Genomic DNA, 19,889 nt, shown 5'->3' on the forward strand with positions numbered 1-19,889 from the left:
TCGCCCCACCCCGGCCTCAAGCAAAAGTCCAGATTTCCCCCGTCAGGAACACCTCGGAGTGCCATAGGAGCGAAGAAGCGTGCGTTAACGGAGGGCCTCAACAGTGCTAGGGCTTTATTTCACGAGACACCGTGCACTCACGTTCGTTGTAACAACTGTCAAAGGGCACTGGATGCCTTCCAACTCCTCTCTGGCGTTTGAGCCACAGGAAGTAAATGCATTCGTTTGATTAAGCTCCGTGAACGTGCAACGACGATGGCGAAGCGCTGCCCTGTTCGCTCGAAAGCTCTCGTTTGTACGGCCTTCACACGGCCTCAAGGTACGCCGTGCTAAACAGCCTTACATTCCACGCTGGTGTGCCCCCAATTGGGAATGTGGGCTCTTCTGTGAGACACCAGTGTGCGTCCCAAAGGAAACCGGGGGGGGGGGGGCTCCCCCAGGACGCCTGCGTACGGCAGTCGGTGGCCAGATGTTTACTTCCAGCCGGAGAAAGAGAAAAAGGACAGCTTTCCCAGGGACAATTCTGGACCCTTGGGAACATCCAGAATCACCAAAGCCTAAACTTGGCACGGCCTGGGGAACGCTCTTCCGCACGTCCAGCAATCCCCACGTCAAAACCTTTCTCGGCAGAGGCAGGCACTCTCTCCCTTGTACTAGATAGCTCGGCAGAGCCTCCCGAGAAACATGCTGCGTCATTCAGCTTGAAAGTGGGACGCGGATGGGAGAGTACGCTTTCTCCCCGTTTGGAGGCGCCGTGCGCTTGGCTTCAAAGCTGCCCGAACAGCACTAGCGGCCCGACGTCTCTGCACGGCAGGATTGTCGTTGTGGGCCGAGGCTGCGTGTTCTCTCAAAGCGGAAAACCGTGCTGGCAACACCTTGCTAGAAACTCCTCCCACGGCACTACATGTTCAGCTCCGGCCAAACGAAAGGTGACCTCAGGCCTCAAGGTAAGTTCCAGCGTTTCACGTCGGGGGAGTTGGGTGTGCAGGGGTTTCCATGAGGCCAGACTCCACCACGGAGTGCCTTAACTCTGCGACGCTCCTGGGGGCACACAGGATAGGAGCTCGTTCGCCAGTTTCGCAGGATGACTTCTCTCCGTGCCGGAACGGCGGCTCCTGGCTTCTAGAGGAACCTTAGCCTAAACAGGCCCCTGGAGAAAGCTCTTCACATTCAGAGCAAGGGCAAGGTACTGCTCTCTGGCTTGCCTGGGTTGAGTGCCCCAGTCGTCAAAGAGCCTCGCGAAAGCAGTGCTGCGCCGACTCCCTTTGCCGGTCGAACGGCCTCCTTGACTGAAAGAGAACTGCAGTGCCAAAAGGCACGGTGCTGACGACTGGCTCCAGGAAGAGACTCGGGACAGCACTCTCCTAGAAGCGAAAGCTAGGCTGTGCGCCCAGCCTGAGGAGCAGTACGTACGTTTGCCACACTTCTTTACACAGCTAGGCATGAGCCAGAGAGCCTTGGTCACTGAGGCCTACCTAAGGGACTGCCATACTTACCCAGTAGCTCCCACGCAGAGGTCCCTGTGCCCAAACGGGCCTCCACGGAAGGGCCCTGTTCCTCCCGTTGTGTTTCCTTGAGGTAATCAGAAACCGCTGAGGATCCCTATAGGAGCTCCGGTTTGAAGCTGGGCGACCCTGGCTAAACCTTATTCCCCTCCGTGGTAAACGAGACAGTGGCGGGTCCTAAGCTGCCTGAAGTACACTTGCTCGCGCCCACCTTCTCTTTGCTGCCGGAAGGCCTCCCACAAGACGTCTGAGTTTACTCGTGACAGCAGAAGTCTGAGTTTACGCGTGTGAGGCCTGCTGCTCTCGGTTCCTTGCTGGGAGCTTCAGCAGGAGCGCTCGGGAGCTCGCCGGCACAAGAACTGTGAGTCCCCTCGCCCCACCCCGGCCTCAAGCAAAAGTCCAGATTTCCCCCGTCAGGAACACCTCGGAGTGCCATAGGAGCGAAGAAGCGTGCGTTAACGGAGGGCCTCAACAGTGCTAGGGCTTTATTTCACGAGACACCGTGCACTCACGTTCGTTGTAACAACTGTCAAAGGGCACTGGATGCCTTCCAACTCCTCTCTGGCGTTTGAGCCACAGGAAGTAAATGCATTCGTTTGATTAAGCTCCGTGAACGTGCAACGACGATGGCGAAGCGCTGCCCTGTTCGCTCGAAAGCTCTCGTTTGTACGGCCTTCACACGGCCTCAAGGTACGCCGTGCTAAACAGCCTTACATTCCACGCTGGTGTGCCCCCAATTGGGAATGTGGGCTCTTCTGTGAGACACCAGTGTGCGTCCCAAAGGAAACCGGGGGGGGGGGGCTCCCCCAGGACGCCTGCGTACGGCAGTCGGTGGCCAGATGTTTACTTCCAGCCGGAGAAAGAGAAAAAGGACAGCTTTCCCAGGGACAATTCTGGACCCTTGGGAACATCCAGAATCACCAAAGCCTAAACTTGGCACGGCCTGGGGAACGCTCTTCCGCACGTCCAGCAATCCCCACGTCAAAACCTTTCTCGGCAGAGGCAGGCACTCTCTCCCTTGTACTAGATAGCTCGGCAGAGCCTCCCGAGAAACATGCTGCGTCATTCAGCTTGAAAGTGGGACGCGGATGGGAGAGTACGCTTTCTCCCCGTTTGGAGGCGCCGTGCGCTTGGCTTCAAAGCTGCCCGAACAGCACTAGCGGCCCGACGTCTCTGCACGGCAGGATTGTCGTTGTGGGCCGAGGCTGCGTGTTCTCTCAAAGCGGAAAACCGTGCTGGCAACACCTTGCTAGAAACTCCTCCCACGGCACTACATGTTCAGCTCCGGCCAAACGAAAGGTGACCTCAGGCCTCAAGGTAAGTTCCAGCGTTTCACGTCGGGGGAGTTGGGTGTGCAGGGGTTTCCATGAGGCCAGACTCCACCACGGAGTGCCTTAACTCTGCGACGCTCCTGGGGGCACACAGGATAGGAGCTCGTTCGCCAGTTTCGCAGGATGACTTCTCTCCGTGCCGGAACGGCGGCTCCTGGCTTCTAGAGGAACCTTAGCCTAAACAGGCCCCTGGAGAAAGCTCTTCACATTCAGAGCAAGGGCAAGGTACTGCTCTCTGGCTTGCCTGGGTTGAGTGCCCCAGTCGTCAAAGAGCCTCGCGAAAGCAGTGCTGCGCCGACTCCCTTTGCCGGTCGAACGGCCTCCTTGACTGAAAGAGAACTGCAGTGCCAAAAGGCACGGTGCTGACGACTGGCTCCAGGAAGAGACTCGGGACAGCACTCTCCTAGAAGCGAAAGCTAGGCTGTGCGCCCAGCCTGAGGAGCAGTACGTACGTTTGCCACACTTCTTTACACAGCTAGGCATGAGCCAGAGAGCCTTGGTCACTGAGGCCTACCTAAGGGACTGCCATACTTACCCAGTAGCTCCCACGCAGAGGTCCCTGTGCCCAAACGGGCCTCCACGGAAGGGCCCTGTTCCTCCCGTTGTGTTTCCTTGAGGTAATCAGAAACCGCTGAGGATCCCTATAGGAGCTCCGGTTTGAAGCTGGGCGACCCTGGCTAAACCTTATTCCCCTCCGTGGTAAACGAGACAGTGGCGGGTCCTAAGCTGCCTGAAGTACACTTGCTCGCGCCCACCTTCTCTTTGCTGCCGGAAGGCCTCCCACAAGACGTCTGAGTTTACTCGTGACAGCAGAAGTCTGAGTTTACGCGTGTGAGGCCTGCTGCTCTCGGTTCCTTGCTGGGAGCTTCAGCAGGAGCGCTCGGGAGCTCGCCGGCACAAGAACTGTGAGTCCCCTCGCCCCACCCCGGCCTCAAGCAAAAGTCCAGATTTCCCCCGTCAGGAACACCTCGGAGTGCCATAGGAGCGAAGAAGCGTGCGTTAACGGAGGGCCTCAACAGTGCTAGGGCTTTATTTCACGAGACACCGTGCACTCACGTTCGTTGTAACAACTGTCAAAGGGCACTGGATGCCTTCCAACTCCTCTCTGGCGTTTGAGCCACAGGAAGTAAATGCATTCGTTTGATTAAGCTCCGTGAACGTGCAACGACGATGGCGAAGCGCTGCCCTGTTCGCTCGAAAGCTCTCGTTTGTACGGCCTTCACACGGCCTCAAGGTACGCCGTGCTAAACAGCCTTACATTCCACGCTGGTGTGCCCCCAATTGGGAATGTGGGCTCTTCTGTGAGACACCAGTGTGCGTCCCAAAGGAAACCGGGGGGGGGGGCTCCCCCAGGACGCCTGCGTACGGCAGTCGGTGGCCAGATGTTTACTTCCAGCCGGAGAAAGAGAAAAAGGACAGCTTTCCCAGGGACAATTCTGGACCCTTGGGAACATCCAGAATCACCAAAGCCTAAACTTGGCACGGCCTGGGGAACGCTCTTCCGCACGTCCAGCAATCCCCACGTCAAAACCTTTCTCGGCAGAGGCAGGCACTCTCTCCCTTGTACTAGATAGCTCGGCAGAGCCTCCCGAGAAACATGCTGCGTCATTCAGCTTGAAAGTGGGACGCGGATGGGAGAGTACGCTTTCTCCCCGTTTGGAGGCGCCGTGCGCTTGGCTTCAAAGCTGCCCGAACAGCACTAGCGGCCCGACGTCTCTGCACGGCAGGATTGTCGTTGTGGGCCGAGGCTGCGTGTTCTCTCAAAGCGGAAAACCGTGCTGGCAACACCTTGCTAGAAACTCCTCCCACGGCACTACATGTTCAGCTCCGGCCAAACGAAAGGTGACCTCAGGCCTCAAGGTAAGTTCCAGCGTTTCACGTCGGGGGAGTTGGGTGTGCAGGGGTTTCCATGAGGCCAGACTCCACCACGGAGTGCCTTAACTCTGCGACGCTCCTGGGGGCACACAGGATAGGAGCTCGTTCGCCAGTTTCGCAGGATGACTTCTCTCCGTGCCGGAACGGCGGCTCCTGGCTTCTAGAGGAACCTTAGCCTAAACAGGCCCCTGGAGAAAGCTCTTCACATTCAGAGCAAGGGCAAGGTACTGCTCTCTGGCTTGCCTGGGTTGAGTGCCCCAGTCGTCAAAGAGCCTCGCGAAAGCAGTGCTGCGCCGACTCCCTTTGCCGGTCGAACGGCCTCCTTGACTGAAAGAGAACTGCAGTGCCAAAAGGCACGGTGCTGACGACTGGCTCCAGGAAGAGACTCGGGACAGCACTCTCCTAGAAGCGAAAGCTAGGCTGTGCGCCCAGCCTGAGGAGCAGTACGTACGTTTGCCACACTTCTTTACACAGCTAGGCATGAGCCAGAGAGCCTTGGTCACTGAGGCCTACCTAAGGGACTGCCATACTTACCCAGTAGCTCCCACGCAGAGGTCCCTGTGCCCAAACGGGCCTCCACGGAAGGGCCCTGTTCCTCCCGTTGTGTTTCCTTGAGGTAATCAGAAACCGCTGAGGATCCCTATAGGAGCTCCGGTTTGAAGCTGGGCGACCCTGGCTAAACCTTATTCCCCTCCGTGGTAAACGAGACAGTGGCGGGTCCTAAGCTGCCTGAAGTACACTTGCTCGCGCCCACCTTCTCTTTGCTGCCGGAAGGCCTCCCACAAGACGTCTGAGTTTACTCGTGACAGCAGAAGTCTGAGTTTACGCGTGTGAGGCCTGCTGCTCTCGGTTCCTTGCTGGGAGCTTCAGCAGGAGCGCTCGGGAGCTCGCCGGCACAAGAACTGTGAGTCCCCTCGCCCCACCCCGGCCTCAAGCAAAAGTCCAGATTTCCCCCGTCAGGAACACCTCGGAGTGCCATAGGAGCGAAGAAGCGTGCGTTAACGGAGGGCCTCAACAGTGCTAGGGCTTTATTTCACGAGACACCGTGCACTCACGTTCGTTGTAACAACTGTCAAAGGGCACTGGATGCCTTCCAACTCCTCTCTGGCGTTTGAGCCACAGGAAGTAAATGCATTCGTTTGATTAAGCTCCGTGAACGTGCAACGACGATGGCGAAGCGCTGCCCTGTTCGCTCGAAAGCTCTCGTTTGTACGGCCTTCACACGGCCTCAAGGTACGCCGTGCTAAACAGCCTTACATTCCACGCTGGTGTGCCCCCAATTGGGAATGTGGGCTCTTCTGTGAGACACCAGTGTGCGTCCCAAAGGAAACCGGGGGGGGGGGGGCTCCCCCAGGACGCCTGCGTACGGCAGTCGGTGGCCAGATGTTTACTTCCAGCCGGAGAAAGAGAAAAAGGACAGCTTTCCCAGGGACAATTCTGGACCCTTGGGAACATCCAGAATCACCAAAGCCTAAACTTGGCACGGCCTGGGGAACGCTCTTCCGCACGTCCAGCAATCCCCACGTCAAAACCTTTCTCGGCAGAGGCAGGCACTCTCTCCCTTGTACTAGATAGCTCGGCAGAGCCTCCCGAGAAACATGCTGCGTCATTCAGCTTGAAAGTGGGACGCGGATGGGAGAGTACGCTTTCTCCCCGTTTGGAGGCGCCGTGCGCTTGGCTTCAAAGCTGCCCGAACAGCACTAGCGGCCCGACGTCTCTGCACGGCAGGATTGTCGTTGTGGGCCGAGGCTGCGTGTTCTCTCAAAGCGGAAAACCGTGCTGGCAACACCTTGCTAGAAACTCCTCCCACGGCACTACATGTTCAGCTCCGGCCAAACGAAAGGTGACCTCAGGCCTCAAGGTAAGTTCCAGCGTTTCACGTCGGGGGAGTTGGGTGTGCAGGGGTTTCCATGAGGCCAGACTCCACCACGGAGTGCCTTAACTCTGCGACGCTCCTGGGGGCACACAGGATAGGAGCTCGTTCGCCAGTTTCGCAGGATGACTTCTCTCCGTGCCGGAACGGCGGCTCCTGGCTTCTAGAGGAACCTTAGCCTAAACAGGCCCCTGGAGAAAGCTCTTCACATTCAGAGCAAGGGCAAGGTACTGCTCTCTGGCTTGCCTGGGTTGAGTGCCCCAGTCGTCAAAGAGCCTCGCGAAAGCAGTGCTGCGCCGACTCCCTTTGCCGGTCGAACGGCCTCCTTGACTGAAAGAGAACTGCAGTGCCAAAAGGCACGGTGCTGACGACTGGCTCCAGGAAGAGACTCGGGACAGCACTCTCCTAGAAGCGAAAGCTAGGCTGTGCGCCCAGCCTGAGGAGCAGTACGTACGTTTGCCACACTTCTTTACACAGCTAGGCATGAGCCAGAGAGCCTTGGTCACTGAGGCCTACCTAAGGGACTGCCATACTTACCCAGTAGCTCCCACGCAGAGGTCCCTGTGCCCAAACGGGCCTCCACGGAAGGGCCCTGTTCCTCCCGTTGTGTTTCCTTGAGGTAATCAGAAACCGCTGAGGATCCCTATAGGAGCTCCGGTTTGAAGCTGGGCGACCCTGGCTAAACCTTATTCCCCTCCGTGGTAAACGAGACAGTGGCGGGTCCTAAGCTGCCTGAAGTACACTTGCTCGCGCCCACCTTCTCTTTGCTGCCGGAAGGCCTCCCACAAGACGTCTGAGTTTACTCGTGACAGCAGAAGTCTGAGTTTACGCGTGTGAGGCCTGCTGCTCTCGGTTCCTTGCTGGGAGCTTCAGCAGGAGCGCTCGGGAGCTCGCCGGCACAAGAACTGTGAGTCCCCTCGCCCCACCCCGGCCTCAAGCAAAAGTCCAGATTTCCCCCGTCAGGAACACCTCGGAGTGCCATAGGAGCGAAGAAGCGTGCGTTAACGGAGGGCCTCAACAGTGCTAGGGCTTTATTTCACGAGACACCGTGCACTCACGTTCGTTGTAACAACTGTCAAAGGGCACTGGATGCCTTCCAACTCCTCTCTGGCGTTTGAGCCACAGGAAGTAAATGCATTCGTTTGATTAAGCTCCGTGAACGTGCAACGACGATGGCGAAGCGCTGCCCTGTTCGCTCGAAAGCTCTCGTTTGTACGGCCTTCACACGGCCTCAAGGTACGCCGTGCTAAACAGCCTTACATTCCACGCTGGTGTGCCCCCAATTGGGAATGTGGGCTCTTCTGTGAGACACCAGTGTGCGTCCCAAAGGAAACCGGGGGGGGGGGGGCTCCCCCAGGACGCCTGCGTACGGCAGTCGGTGGCCAGATGTTTACTTCCAGCCGGAGAAAGAGAAAAAGGACAGCTTTCCCAGGGACAATTCTGGACCCTTGGGAACATCCAGAATCACCAAAGCCTAAACTTGGCACGGCCTGGGGAACGCTCTTCCGCACGTCCAGCAATCCCCACGTCAAAACCTTTCTCGGCAGAGGCAGGCACTCTCTCCCTTGTACTAGATAGCTCGGCAGAGCCTCCCGAGAAACATGCTGCGTCATTCAGCTTGAAAGTGGGACGCGGATGGGAGAGTACGCTTTCTCCCCGTTTGGAGGCGCCGTGCGCTTGGCTTCAAAGCTGCCCGAACAGCACTAGCGGCCCGACGTCTCTGCACGGCAGGATTGTCGTTGTGGGCCGAGGCTGCGTGTTCTCTCAAAGCGGAAAACCGTGCTGGCAACACCTTGCTAGAAACTCCTCCCACGGCACTACATGTTCAGCTCCGGCCAAACGAAAGGTGACCTCAGGCCTCAAGGTAAGTTCCAGCGTTTCACGTCGGGGGAGTTGGGTGTGCAGGGGTTTCCATGAGGCCAGACTCCACCACGGAGTGCCTTAACTCTGCGACGCTCCTGGGGGCACACAGGATAGGAGCTCGTTCGCCAGTTTCGCAGGATGACTTCTCTCCGTGCCGGAACGGCGGCTCCTGGCTTCTAGAGGAACCTTAGCCTAAACAGGCCCCTGGAGAAAGCTCTTCACATTCAGAGCAAGGGCAAGGTACTGCTCTCTGGCTTGCCTGGGTTGAGTGCCCCAGTCGTCAAAGAGCCTCGCGAAAGCAGTGCTGCGCCGACTCCCTTTGCCGGTCGAACGGCCTCCTTGACTGAAAGAGAACTGCAGTGCCAAAAGGCACGGTGCTGACGACTGGCTCCAGGAAGAGACTCGGGACAGCACTCTCCTAGAAGCGAAAGCTAGGCTGTGCGCCCAGCCTGAGGAGCAGTACGTACGTTTGCCACACTTCTTTACACAGCTAGGCATGAGCCAGAGAGCCTTGGTCACTGAGGCCTACCTAAGGGACTGCCATACTTACCCAGTAGCTCCCACGCAGAGGTCCCTGTGCCCAAACGGGCCTCCACGGAAGGGCCCTGTTCCTCCCGTTGTGTTTCCTTGAGGTAATCAGAAACCGCTGAGGATCCCTATAGGAGCTCCGGTTTGAAGCTGGGCGACCCTGGCTAAACCTTATTCCCCTCCGTGGTAAACGAGACAGTGGCGGGTCCTAAGCTGCCTGAAGTACACTTGCTCGCGCCCACCTTCTCTTTGCTGCCGGAAGGCCTCCCACAAGACGTCTGAGTTTACTCGTGACAGCAGAAGTCTGAGTTTACGCGTGTGAGGCCTGCTGCTCTCGGTTCCTTGCTGGGAGCTTCAGCAGGAGCGCTCGGGAGCTCGCCGGCACAAGAACTGTGAGTCCCCTCGCCCCACCCCGGCCTCAAGCAAAAGTCCAGATTTCCCCCGTCAGGAACACCTCGGAGTGCCATAGGAGCGAAGAAGCGTGCGTTAACGGAGGGCCTCAACAGTGCTAGGGCTTTATTTCACGAGACACCGTGCACTCACGTTCGTTGTAACAACTGTCAAAGGGCACTGGATGCCTTCCAACTCCTCTCTGGCGTTTGAGCCACAGGAAGTAAATGCATTCGTTTGATTAAGCTCCGTGAACGTGCAACGACGATGGCGAAGCGCTGCCCTGTTCGCTCGAAAGCTCTCGTTTGTACGGCCTTCACACGGCCTCAAGGTACGCCGTGCTAAACAGCCTTACATTCCACGCTGGTGTGCCCCCAATTGGGAATGTGGGCTCTTCTGTGAGACACCAGTGTGCGTCCCAAAGGAAACCGGGGGGGGGGGGGGCTCCCCCAGGACGCCTGCGTACGGCAGTCGGTGGCCAGATGTTTACTTCCAGCCGGAGAAAGAGAAAAAGGACAGCTTTCCCAGGGACAATTCTGGACCCTTGGGAACATCCAGAATCACCAAAGCCTAAACTTGGCACGGCCTGGGGAACGCTCTTCCGCACGTCCAGCAATCCCCACGTCAAAACCTTTCTCGGCAGAGGCAGGCACTCTCTCCCTTGTACTAGATAGCTCGGCAGAGCCTCCCGAGAAACATGCTGCGTCATTCAGCTTGAAAGTGGGACGCGGATGGGAGAGTACGCTTTCTCCCCGTTTGGAGGCGCCGTGCGCTTGGCTTCAAAGCTGCCCGAACAGCACTAGCGGCCCGACGTCTCTGCACGGCAGGATTGTCGTTGTGGGCCGAGGCTGCGTGTTCTCTCAAAGCGGAAAACCGTGCTGGCAACACCTTGCTAGAAACTCCTCCCACGGCACTACATGTTCAGCTCCGGCCAAACGAAAGGTGACCTCAGGCCTCAAGGTAAGTTCCAGCGTTTCACGTCGGGGGAGTTGGGTGTGCAGGGGTTTCCATGAGGCCAGACTCCACCACGGAGTGCCTTAACTCTGCGACGCTCCTGGGGGCACACAGGATAGGAGCTCGTTCGCCAGTTTCGCAGGATGACTTCTCTCCGTGCCGGAACGGCGGCTCCTGGCTTCTAGAGGAACCTTAGCCTAAACAGGCCCCTGGAGAAAGCTCTTCACATTCAGAGCAAGGGCAAGGTACTGCTCTCTGGCTTGCCTGGGTTGAGTGCCCCAGTCGTCAAAGAGCCTCGCGAAAGCAGTGCTGCGCCGACTCCCTTTGCCGGTCGAACGGCCTCCTTGACTGAAAGAGAACTGCAGTGCCAAAAGGCACGGTGCTGACGACTGGCTCCAGGAAGAGACTCGGGACAGCACTCTCCTAGAAGCGAAAGCTAGGCTGTGCGCCCAGCCTGAGGAGCAGTACGTACGTTTGCCACACTTCTTTACACAGCTAGGCATGAGCCAGAGAGCCTTGGTCACTGAGGCCTACCTAAGGGACTGCCATACTTACCCAGTAGCTCCCACGCAGAGGTCCCTGTGCCCAAACGGGCCTCCACGGAAGGGCCCTGTTCCTCCCGTTGTGTTTCCTTGAGGTAATCAGAAACCGCTGAGGATCCCTATAGGAGCTCCGGTTTGAAGCTGGGCGACCCTGGCTAAACCTTATTCCCCTCCGTGGTAAACGAGACAGTGGCGGGTCCTAAGCTGCCTGAAGTACACTTGCTCGCGCCCACCTTCTCTTTGCTGCCGGAAGGCCTCCCACAAGACGTCTGAGTTTACTCGTGACAGCAGAAGTCTGAGTTTACGCGTGTGAGGCCTGCTGCTCTCGGTTCCTTGCTGGGAGCTTCAGCAGGAGCGCTCGGGAGCTCGCCGGCACAAGAACTGTGAGTCCCCTCGCCCCACCCCGGCCTCAAGCAAAAGTCCAGATTTCCCCCGTCAGGAACACCTCGGAGTGCCATAGGAGCGAAGAAGCGTGCGTTAACGGAGGGCCTCAACAGTGCTAGGGCTTTATTTCACGAGACACCGTGCACTCACGTTCGTTGTAACAACTGTCAAAGGGCACTGGATGCCTTCCAACTCCTCTCTGGCGTTTGAGCCACAGGAAGTAAATGCATTCGTTTGATTAAGCTCCGTGAACGTGCAACGACGATGGCGAAGCGCTGCCCTGTTCGCTCGAAAGCTCTCGTTTGTACGGCCTTCACACGGCCTCAAGGTACGCCGTGCTAAACAGCCTTACATTCCACGCTGGTGTGCCCCCAATTGGGAATGTGGGCTCTTCTGTGAGACACCAGTGTGCGTCCCAAAGGAAACCGGGGGGGGGGGCTCCCCCAGGACGCCTGCGTACGGCAGTCGGTGGCCAGATGTTTACTTCCAGCCGGAGAAAGAGAAAAAGGACAGCTTTCCCAGGGACAATTCTGGACCCTTGGGAACATCCAGAATCACCAAAGCCTAAACTTGGCACGGCCTGGGGAACGCTCTTCCGCACGTCCAGCAATCCCCACGTCAAAACCTTTCTCGGCAGAGGCAGGCACTCTCTCCCTTGTACTAGATAGCTCGGCAGAGCCTCCCGAGAAACATGCTGCGTCATTCAGCTTGAAAGTGGGACGCGGATGGGAGAGTACGCTTTCTCCCCGTTTGGAGGCGCCGTGCGCTTGGCTTCAAAGCTGCCCGAACAGCACTAGCGGCCCGACGTCTCTGCACGGCAGGATTGTCGTTGTGGGCCGAGGCTGCGTGTTCTCTCAAAGCGGAAAACCGTGCTGGCAACACCTTGCTAGAAACTCCTCCCACGGCACTACATGTTCAGCTCCGGCCAAACGAAAGGTGACCTCAGGCCTCAAGGTAAGTTCCAGCGTTTCACGTCGGGGGAGTTGGGTGTGCAGGGGTTTCCATGAGGCCAGACTCCACCACGGAGTGCCTTAACTCTGCGACGCTCCTGGGGGCACACAGGATAGGAGCTCGTTCGCCAGTTTCGCAGGATGACTTCTCTCCGTGCCGGAACGGCGGCTCCTGGCTTCTAGAGGAACCTTAGCCTAAACAGGCCCCTGGAGAAAGCTCTTCACATTCAGAGCAAGGGCAAGGTACTGCTCTCTGGCTTGCCTGGGTTGAGTGCCCCAGTCGTCAAAGAGCCTCGCGAAAGCAGTGCTGCGCCGACTCCCTTTGCCGGTCGAACGGCCTCCTTGACTGAAAGAGAACTGCAGTGCCAAAAGGCACGGTGCTGACGACTGGCTCCAGGAAGAGACTCGGGACAGCACTCTCCTAGAAGCGAAAGCTAGGCTGTGCGCCCAGCCTGAGGAGCAGTACGTACGTTTGCCACACTTCTTTACACAGCTAGGCATGAGCCAGAGAGCCTTGGTCACTGAGGCCTACCTAAGGGACTGCCATACTTACCCAGTAGCTCCCACGCAGAGGTCCCTGTGCCCAAACGGGCCTCCACGGAAGGGCCCTGTTCCTCCCGTTGTGTTTCCTTGAGGTAATCAGAAACCGCTGAGGATCCCTATAGGAGCTCCGGTTTGAAGCTGGGCGACCCTGGCTAAACCTTATTCCCCTCCGTGGTAAACGAGACAGTGGCGGGTCCTAAGCTGCCTGAAGTACACTTGCTCGCGCCCACCTTCTCTTTGCTGCCGGAAGGCCTCCCACAAGACGTCTGAGTTTACTCGTGACAGCAGAAGTCTGAGTTTACGCGTGTGAGGCCTGCTGCTCTCGGTTCCTTGCTGGGAGCTTCAGCAGGAGCGCTCGGGAGCTCGCCGGCACAAGAACTGTGAGTCCCCTCGCCCCACCCCGGCCTCAAGCAAAAGTCCAGATTTCCCCCGTCAGGAACACCTCGGAGTGCCATAGGAGCGAAGAAGCGTGCGTTAACGGAGGGCCTCAACAGTGCTAGGGCTTTATTTCACGAGACACCGTGCACTCACGTTCGTTGTAACAACTGTCAAAGGGCACTGGATGCCTTCCAACTCCTCTCTGGCGTTTGAGCCACAGGAAGTAAATGCATTCGTTTGATTAAGCTCCGTGAACGTGCAACGACGATGGCGAAGCGCTGCCCTGTTCGCTCGAAAGCTCTCGTTTGTACGGCCTTCACACGGCCTCAAGGTACGCCGTGCTAAACAGCCTTACATTCCACGCTGGTGTGCCCCCAATTGGGAATGTGGGCTCTTCTGTGAGACACCAGTGTGCGTCCCAAAGGAAACCGGGGGGGGGGGGCTCCCCCAGGACGCCTGCGTACGGCAGTCGGTGGCCAGATGTTTACTTCCAGCCGGAGAAAGAGAAAAAGGACAGCTTTCCCAGGGACAATTCTGGACCCTTGGGAACATCCAGAATCACCAAAGCCTAAACTTGGCACGGCCTGGGGAACGCTCTTCCGCACGTCCAGCAATCCCCACGTCAAAACCTTTCTCGGCAGAGGCAGGCACTCTCTCCCTTGTACTAGATAGCTCGGCAGAGCCTCCCGAGAAACATGCTGCGTCATTCAGCTTGAAAGTGGGACGCGGATGGGAGAGTACGCTTTCTCCCCGTTTGGAGGCGCCGTGCGCTTGGCTTCAAAGCTGCCCGAACAGCACTAGCGGCCCGACGTCTCTGCACGGCAGGATTGTCGTTGTGGGCCGAGGCTGCGTGTTCTCTCAAAGCGGAAAACCGTGCTGGCAACACCTTGCTAGAAACTCCTCCCACGGCACTACATGTTCAGCTCCGGCCAAACGAAAGGTGACCTCAGGCCTCAAGGTAAGTTCCAGCGTTTCACGTCGGGGGAGTTGGGTGTGCAGGGGTTTCCATGAGGCCAGACTCCACCACGGAGTGCCTTAACTCTGCGACGCTCCTGGGGGCACACAGGATAGGAGCTCGTTCGCCAGTTTCGCAGGATGACTTCTCTCCGTGCCGGAACGGCGGCTCCTGGCTTCTAGAGGAACCTTAGCCTAAACAGGCCCCTGGAGAAAGCTCTTCACATTCAGAGCAAGGGCAAGGTACTGCTCTCTGGCTTGCCTGGGTTGAGTGCCCCAGTCGTCAAAGAGCCTCGCGAAAGCAGTGCTGCGCCGACTCCCTTTGCCGGTCGAACGGCCTCCTTGACTGAAAGAGAACTGCAGTGCCAAAAGGCACGGTGCCGACGACTGGCTCCAGGAAGAGACTCGGGACAGCACTCTCCTAGAAGCGAAAGCTAGGCTGTGCGCCCAGCCTGAGGAGCAGTACGTACGTTTGCCACACTTCTTTACACAGCTAGGCATGAGCCAGAGAGCCTTGGTCACTGAGGCCTACCTAAGGGACTGCCATACTTACCCAGTAGCTCCCACGCAGAGGTCCCTGTGCCCAAACGGGCCTCCACGGAAGGGCCCTGTTCCTCCCGTTGTGTTTCCTTGAGGTAATCAGAAACCGCTGAGGATCCCTATAGGAGCTCCGGTTTGAAGCTGGGCGACCCTGGCTAAACCTTATTCCCCTCCGTGGTAAACGAGACAGTGGCGGGTCCTAAGCTGCCTGAAGTACACTTGCTCGCGCCCACCTTCTCTTTGCTGCCGGAAGGCCTCCCACAAGACGTCTGAGTTTACTCGTGACAGCAGAAGTCTGAGTTTACGCGTGTGAGGCCTGCTGCTCTCGGTTCCTTGCTGGGAGCTTCAGCAGGAGCGCTCGGGAGCTCGCCGGCACAAGAACTGTGAGTCCCCTCGCCCCACCCCGGCCTCAAGCAAAAGTCCAGATTTCCCCCGTCAGGAACACCTCGGAGTGCCATAGGAGCGAAGAAGCGTGCGTTAACGGAGGGCCTCAACAGTGCTAGGGCTTTATTTCACGAGACACCGTGCACTCACGTTCGTTGTAACAACTGTCAAAGGGCACTGGATGCCTTCCAACTCCTCTCTGGCGTTTGAGCCACAGGAAGTAAATGCATTCGTTTGATTAAGCTCCGTGAACGTGCAACGACGATGGCGAAGCGCTGCCCTGTTCGCTCGAAAGCTCTCGTTTGTACGGCCTTCACACGGCCTCAAGGTACGCCGTGCTAAACAGCCTTACATTCCACGCTGGTGTGCCCCCAATTGGGAATGTGGGCTCTTCTGTGAGACACCAGTGTGCGTCCCAAAGGAAACCGGGGGGGGGGGCTCCCCCAGGACGCCTGCGTACGGCAGTCGGTGGCCAGATGTTTACTTCCAGCCGGAGAAAGAGAAAAAGGACAGCTTTCCCAGGGACAATTCTGGACCCTTGGGAACATCCAGAATCACCAAAGCCTAAACTTGGCACGGCCTGGGGAACGCTCTTCCGCACGTCCAGCAATCCCCACGTCAAAACCTTTCTCGGCAGAGGCAGGCACTCTCTCCCTTGTACTAGATAGCTCGGCAGAGCCTCCCGAGAAACATGCTGCGTCATTCAGCTTGAAAGTGGGACGCGGATGGGAGAGTACGCTTTCTCCCCGTTTGGAGGCGCCGTGCGCTTGGCTTCAAAGCTGCCCGAACAGCACTAGCGGCCCGACGTCTCTGCACGGCAGGATTGTCGTTGTGGGCCGAGGCTGCGTGTTCTCTCAAAGCGGAAAACCGTGCTGGCAACACCTTGCTAGAAACTCCTCCCACGGCACTACATGTTCAGCTCCGGCCAAACGAAAGGTGACCTCAGGCCTCAAGGTAAGTTCCAGCGTTTCACGTCGGGGGAGTTGGGTGTGCAGGGGTTTCCATGAGGCCAGACTCCACCACGGAGTGCCTTAACTCTGCGACGCTCCTGGGGGCACACAGGATAGGAGCTCGTTCGCCAGTTTCGCAGGATGACTTCTCTCCGTGCCGGAACGGCGGCTCCTGGCTTCTAGAGGAACCTTAGCCTAAACAGGCCCCTGGAGAAAGCTCTTCACATTCAGAGCAAGGGCAAGGTACTGCTCTCTGGCTTGCCTGGGTTGAGTGCCCCAGTCGTCAAAGAGCCTCGCGAAAGCAGTGCTGCGCCGACTCCCTTTGCCGGTCGAACGGCCTCCTTGACTGAAAGAGAACTGCAGTGCCAAAAGGCACGGTGCTGACGACTGGCTCCAGGAAGAGACTCGGGACAGCACTCTCCTAGAAGCGAAAGCTAGGCTGTGCGCCCAGCCTGAGGAGCAGTACGTACGTTTGCCACACTTCTTTACACAGCTAGGCATGAGCCAGAGAGCCTTGGTCACTGAGGCCTACCTAAGGGACTGCCATACTTACCCAGTAGCTCCCACGCAGAGGTCCCTGTGCCCAAACGGGCCTCCACGGAAGGGCCCTGTTCCTCCCGTTGTGTTTCCTTGAGGTAATCAGAAACCGCTGAGGATCCCTATAGGAGCTCCGGTTTGAAGCTGGGCGACCCTGGCTAAACCTTATTCCCCTCCGTGGTAAACGAGACAGTGGCGGGTCCTAAGCTGCCTGAAGTACACTTGCTCGCGCCCACCTTCTCTTTGCTGCCGGAAGGCCTCCCACAAGACGTCTGAGTTTACTCGTGACAGCAGAAGTCTGAGTTTACGCGTGTGAGGCCTGCTGCTCTCGGTTCCTTGCTGGGAGCTTCAGCAGGAGCGCTCGGGAGCTCGCCGGCACAAGAACTGTGAGTCCCCTCGCCCCACCCCGGCCTCAAGCAAAAGTCCAGATTTCCCCCGTCAGGAACACCTCGGAGTGCCATAGGAGCGAAGAAGCGTGCGTTAACGGAGGGCCTCAACAGTGCTAGGGCTTTATTTCACGAGACACCGTGCACTCACGTTCGTTGTAACAACTGTCAAAGGGCACTGGATGCCTTCCAACTCCTCTCTGGCGTTTGAGCCACAGGAAGTAAATGCATTCGTTTGATTAAGCTCCGTGAACGTGCAACGACGATGGCGAAGCGCTGCCCTGTTCGCTCGAAAGCTCTCGTTTGTACGGCCTTCACACGGCCTCAAGGTACGCCGTGCTAAACAGCCTTACATTCCACGCTGGTGTGCCCCCAATTGGGAATGTGGGCTCTTCTGTGAGACACCAGTGTGCGTCCCAAAGGAAACCGGGGGGGGGGGGCTCCCCCAGGACGCCTGCGTACGGCAGTCGGTGGCCAGATGTTTACTTCCAGCCGGAGAAAGAGAAAAAGGACAGCTTTCCCAGGGACAATTCTGGACCCTTGGGAACATCCAGAATCACCAAAGCCTAAACTTGGCACGGCCTGGGGAACGCTCTTCCGCACGTCCAGCAATCCCCACGTCAAAACCTTTCTCGGCAGAGGCAGGCACTCTCTCCCTTGTACTAGATAGCTCGGCAGAGCCTCCCGAGAAACATGCTGCGTCATTCAGCTTGAAAGTGGGACGCGGATGGGAGAGTACGCTTTCTCCCCGTTTGGAGGCGCCGTGCGCTTGGCTTCAAAGCTGCCCGAACAGCACTAGCGGCCCGACGTCTCTGCACGGCAGGATTGTCGTTGTGGGCCGAGGCTGCGTGTTCTCTCAAAGCGGAAAACCGTGCTGGCAACACCTTGCTAGAAACTCCTCCCACGGCACTACATGTTCAGCTCCGGCCAAACGAAAGGTGACCTCAGGCCTCAAGGTAAGTTCCAGCGTTTCACGTCGGGGGAGTTGGGTGTGCAGGGGTTTCCATGAGGCCAGACTCCACCACGGAGTGCCTTAACTCTGCGACGCTCCTGGGGGCACACAGGATAGGAGCTCGTTCGCCAGTTTCGCAGGATGACTTCTCTCCGTGCCGGAACGGCGGCTCCTGGCTTCTAGAGGAACCTTAGCCTAAACAGGCCCCTGGAGAAAGCTCTTCACATTCAGAGCAAGGGCAAGGTACTGCTCTCTGGCTTGCCTGGGTTGAGTGCCCCAGTCGTCAAAGAGCCTCGCGAAAGCAGTGCTGCGCCGACTCCCTTTGCCGGTCGAACGGCCTCCTTGACTGAAAGAGAACTGCAGTGCCAAAAGGCACGGTGCTGACGACTGGCTCCAGGAAGAGACTCGGGACAGCACTCTCCTAGAAGCGAAAGCTAGGCTGTGCGCCCAGCCTGAGGAGCAGTACGTACGTTTGCCACACTTCTTTACACAGCTAGGCATGAGCCAGAGAGCCTTGGTCACTGAGGCCTACCTAAGGGACTGCCATACTTACCCAGTAGCTCCCACGCAGAGGTCCCTGTGCCCAAACGGGCCTCCACGGAAGGGCCCTGTTCCTCCCGTTGTGTTTCCTTGAGGTAATCAGAAACCGCTGAGGATCCCTATAGGAGCTCCGGTTTGAAGCTGGGCGACCCTGGCTAAACCTTATTCCCCTCCGTGGTAAACGAGACAGTGGCGGGTCCTAAGCTGCCTGAAGTACACTTGCTCGCGCCCACCTTCTCTTTGCTGCCGGAAGGCCTCCCACAAGACGTCTGAGTTTACTCGTGACAGCAGAAGTCTGAGTTTACGCGTGTGAGGCCTGCTGCTCTCGGTTCCTTGCTGGGAGCTTCAGCAGGAGCGCTCGGGAGCTCGCCGGCACAAGAACTGTGAGTCCCCTCGCCCCACCCCGGCCTCAAGCAAAAGTCCAGATTTCCCCCGTCAGGAACACCTCGGAGTGCCATAGGAGCGAAGAAGCGTGCGTTAACGGAGGGCCTCAACAGTGCTAGGGCTTTATTTCACGAGACACCGTGCACTCACGTTCGTTGTAACAACTGTCAAAGGGCACTGGATGCCTTCCAACTCCTCTCTGGCGTTTGAGCCACAGGAAGTAAATGCATTCGTTTGATTAAGCTCCGTGAACGTGCAACGACGATGGCGAAGCGCTGCCCTGTTCGCTCGAAAGCTCTCGTTTGTACGGCCTTCACACGGCCTCAAGGTACGCCGTGCTAAACAGCCTTACATTCCACGCTGGTGTGCCCCCAATTGGGAATGTGGGCTCTTCTGTGAGACACCAGTGTGCGTCCCAAAGGAAACCGGGGGGGGGGGGGGGCTCCCCCAGGACGCCTGCGTACGGCAGTCGGTGGCCAGATGTTTACTTCCAGCCGGAGAAAGAGAAAAAGGACAGCTTTCCCAGGGACAATTCTGGACCCTTGGGAACATCCAGAATCACCAAAGCCTAAACTTGGCACGGCCTGGGGAACGCTCTTCCGCACGTCCAGCAATCCCCACGTCAAAACCTTTCTCGGCAGAGGCAGGCACTCTCTCCCTTGTACTAGATAGCTCGGCAGAGCCTCCCGAGAAACATGCTGCGTCATTCAGCTTGAAAGTGGGACGCGGATGGGAGAGTACGCTTTCTCCCCGTTTGGAGGCGCCGTGCGCTTGGCTTCAAAGCTGCCCGAACAGCACTAGCGGCCCGACGTCTCTGCACGGCAGGATTGTCGTTGTGGGCCGAGGCTGCGTGTTCTCTCAAAGCGGAAAACCGTGCTGGCAATACCTTGCTAGAAACTCCTCCCACGGCACTACATGTTCAGCTCCGGCCAAACGAAAGGTGACCTCAGGCCTCAAGGTAAGTTCCAGCGTTTCACGTCGGGGGAGTTGGGTGTGCAGGGGTTTCCATGAGGCCAGACTCCACCACGGAGTGCCTTAACTCTGCGACGCTCCTGGGGGCACACAGGATAGGAGCTCGTTCGCCAGTTTCGCAGGATGACTTCTCTCCGTGCCGGAACGGCGGCTCCTGGCTTCTAGAGGAACCTT

This window comes from Pseudorca crassidens, chromosome 15, assembly GCF_039906515.1.
Source record: "Pseudorca crassidens isolate mPseCra1 chromosome 15, mPseCra1.hap1, whole genome shotgun sequence".
Lineage (NCBI taxonomy): Eukaryota > Metazoa > Chordata > Mammalia > Artiodactyla > Delphinidae > Pseudorca > Pseudorca crassidens.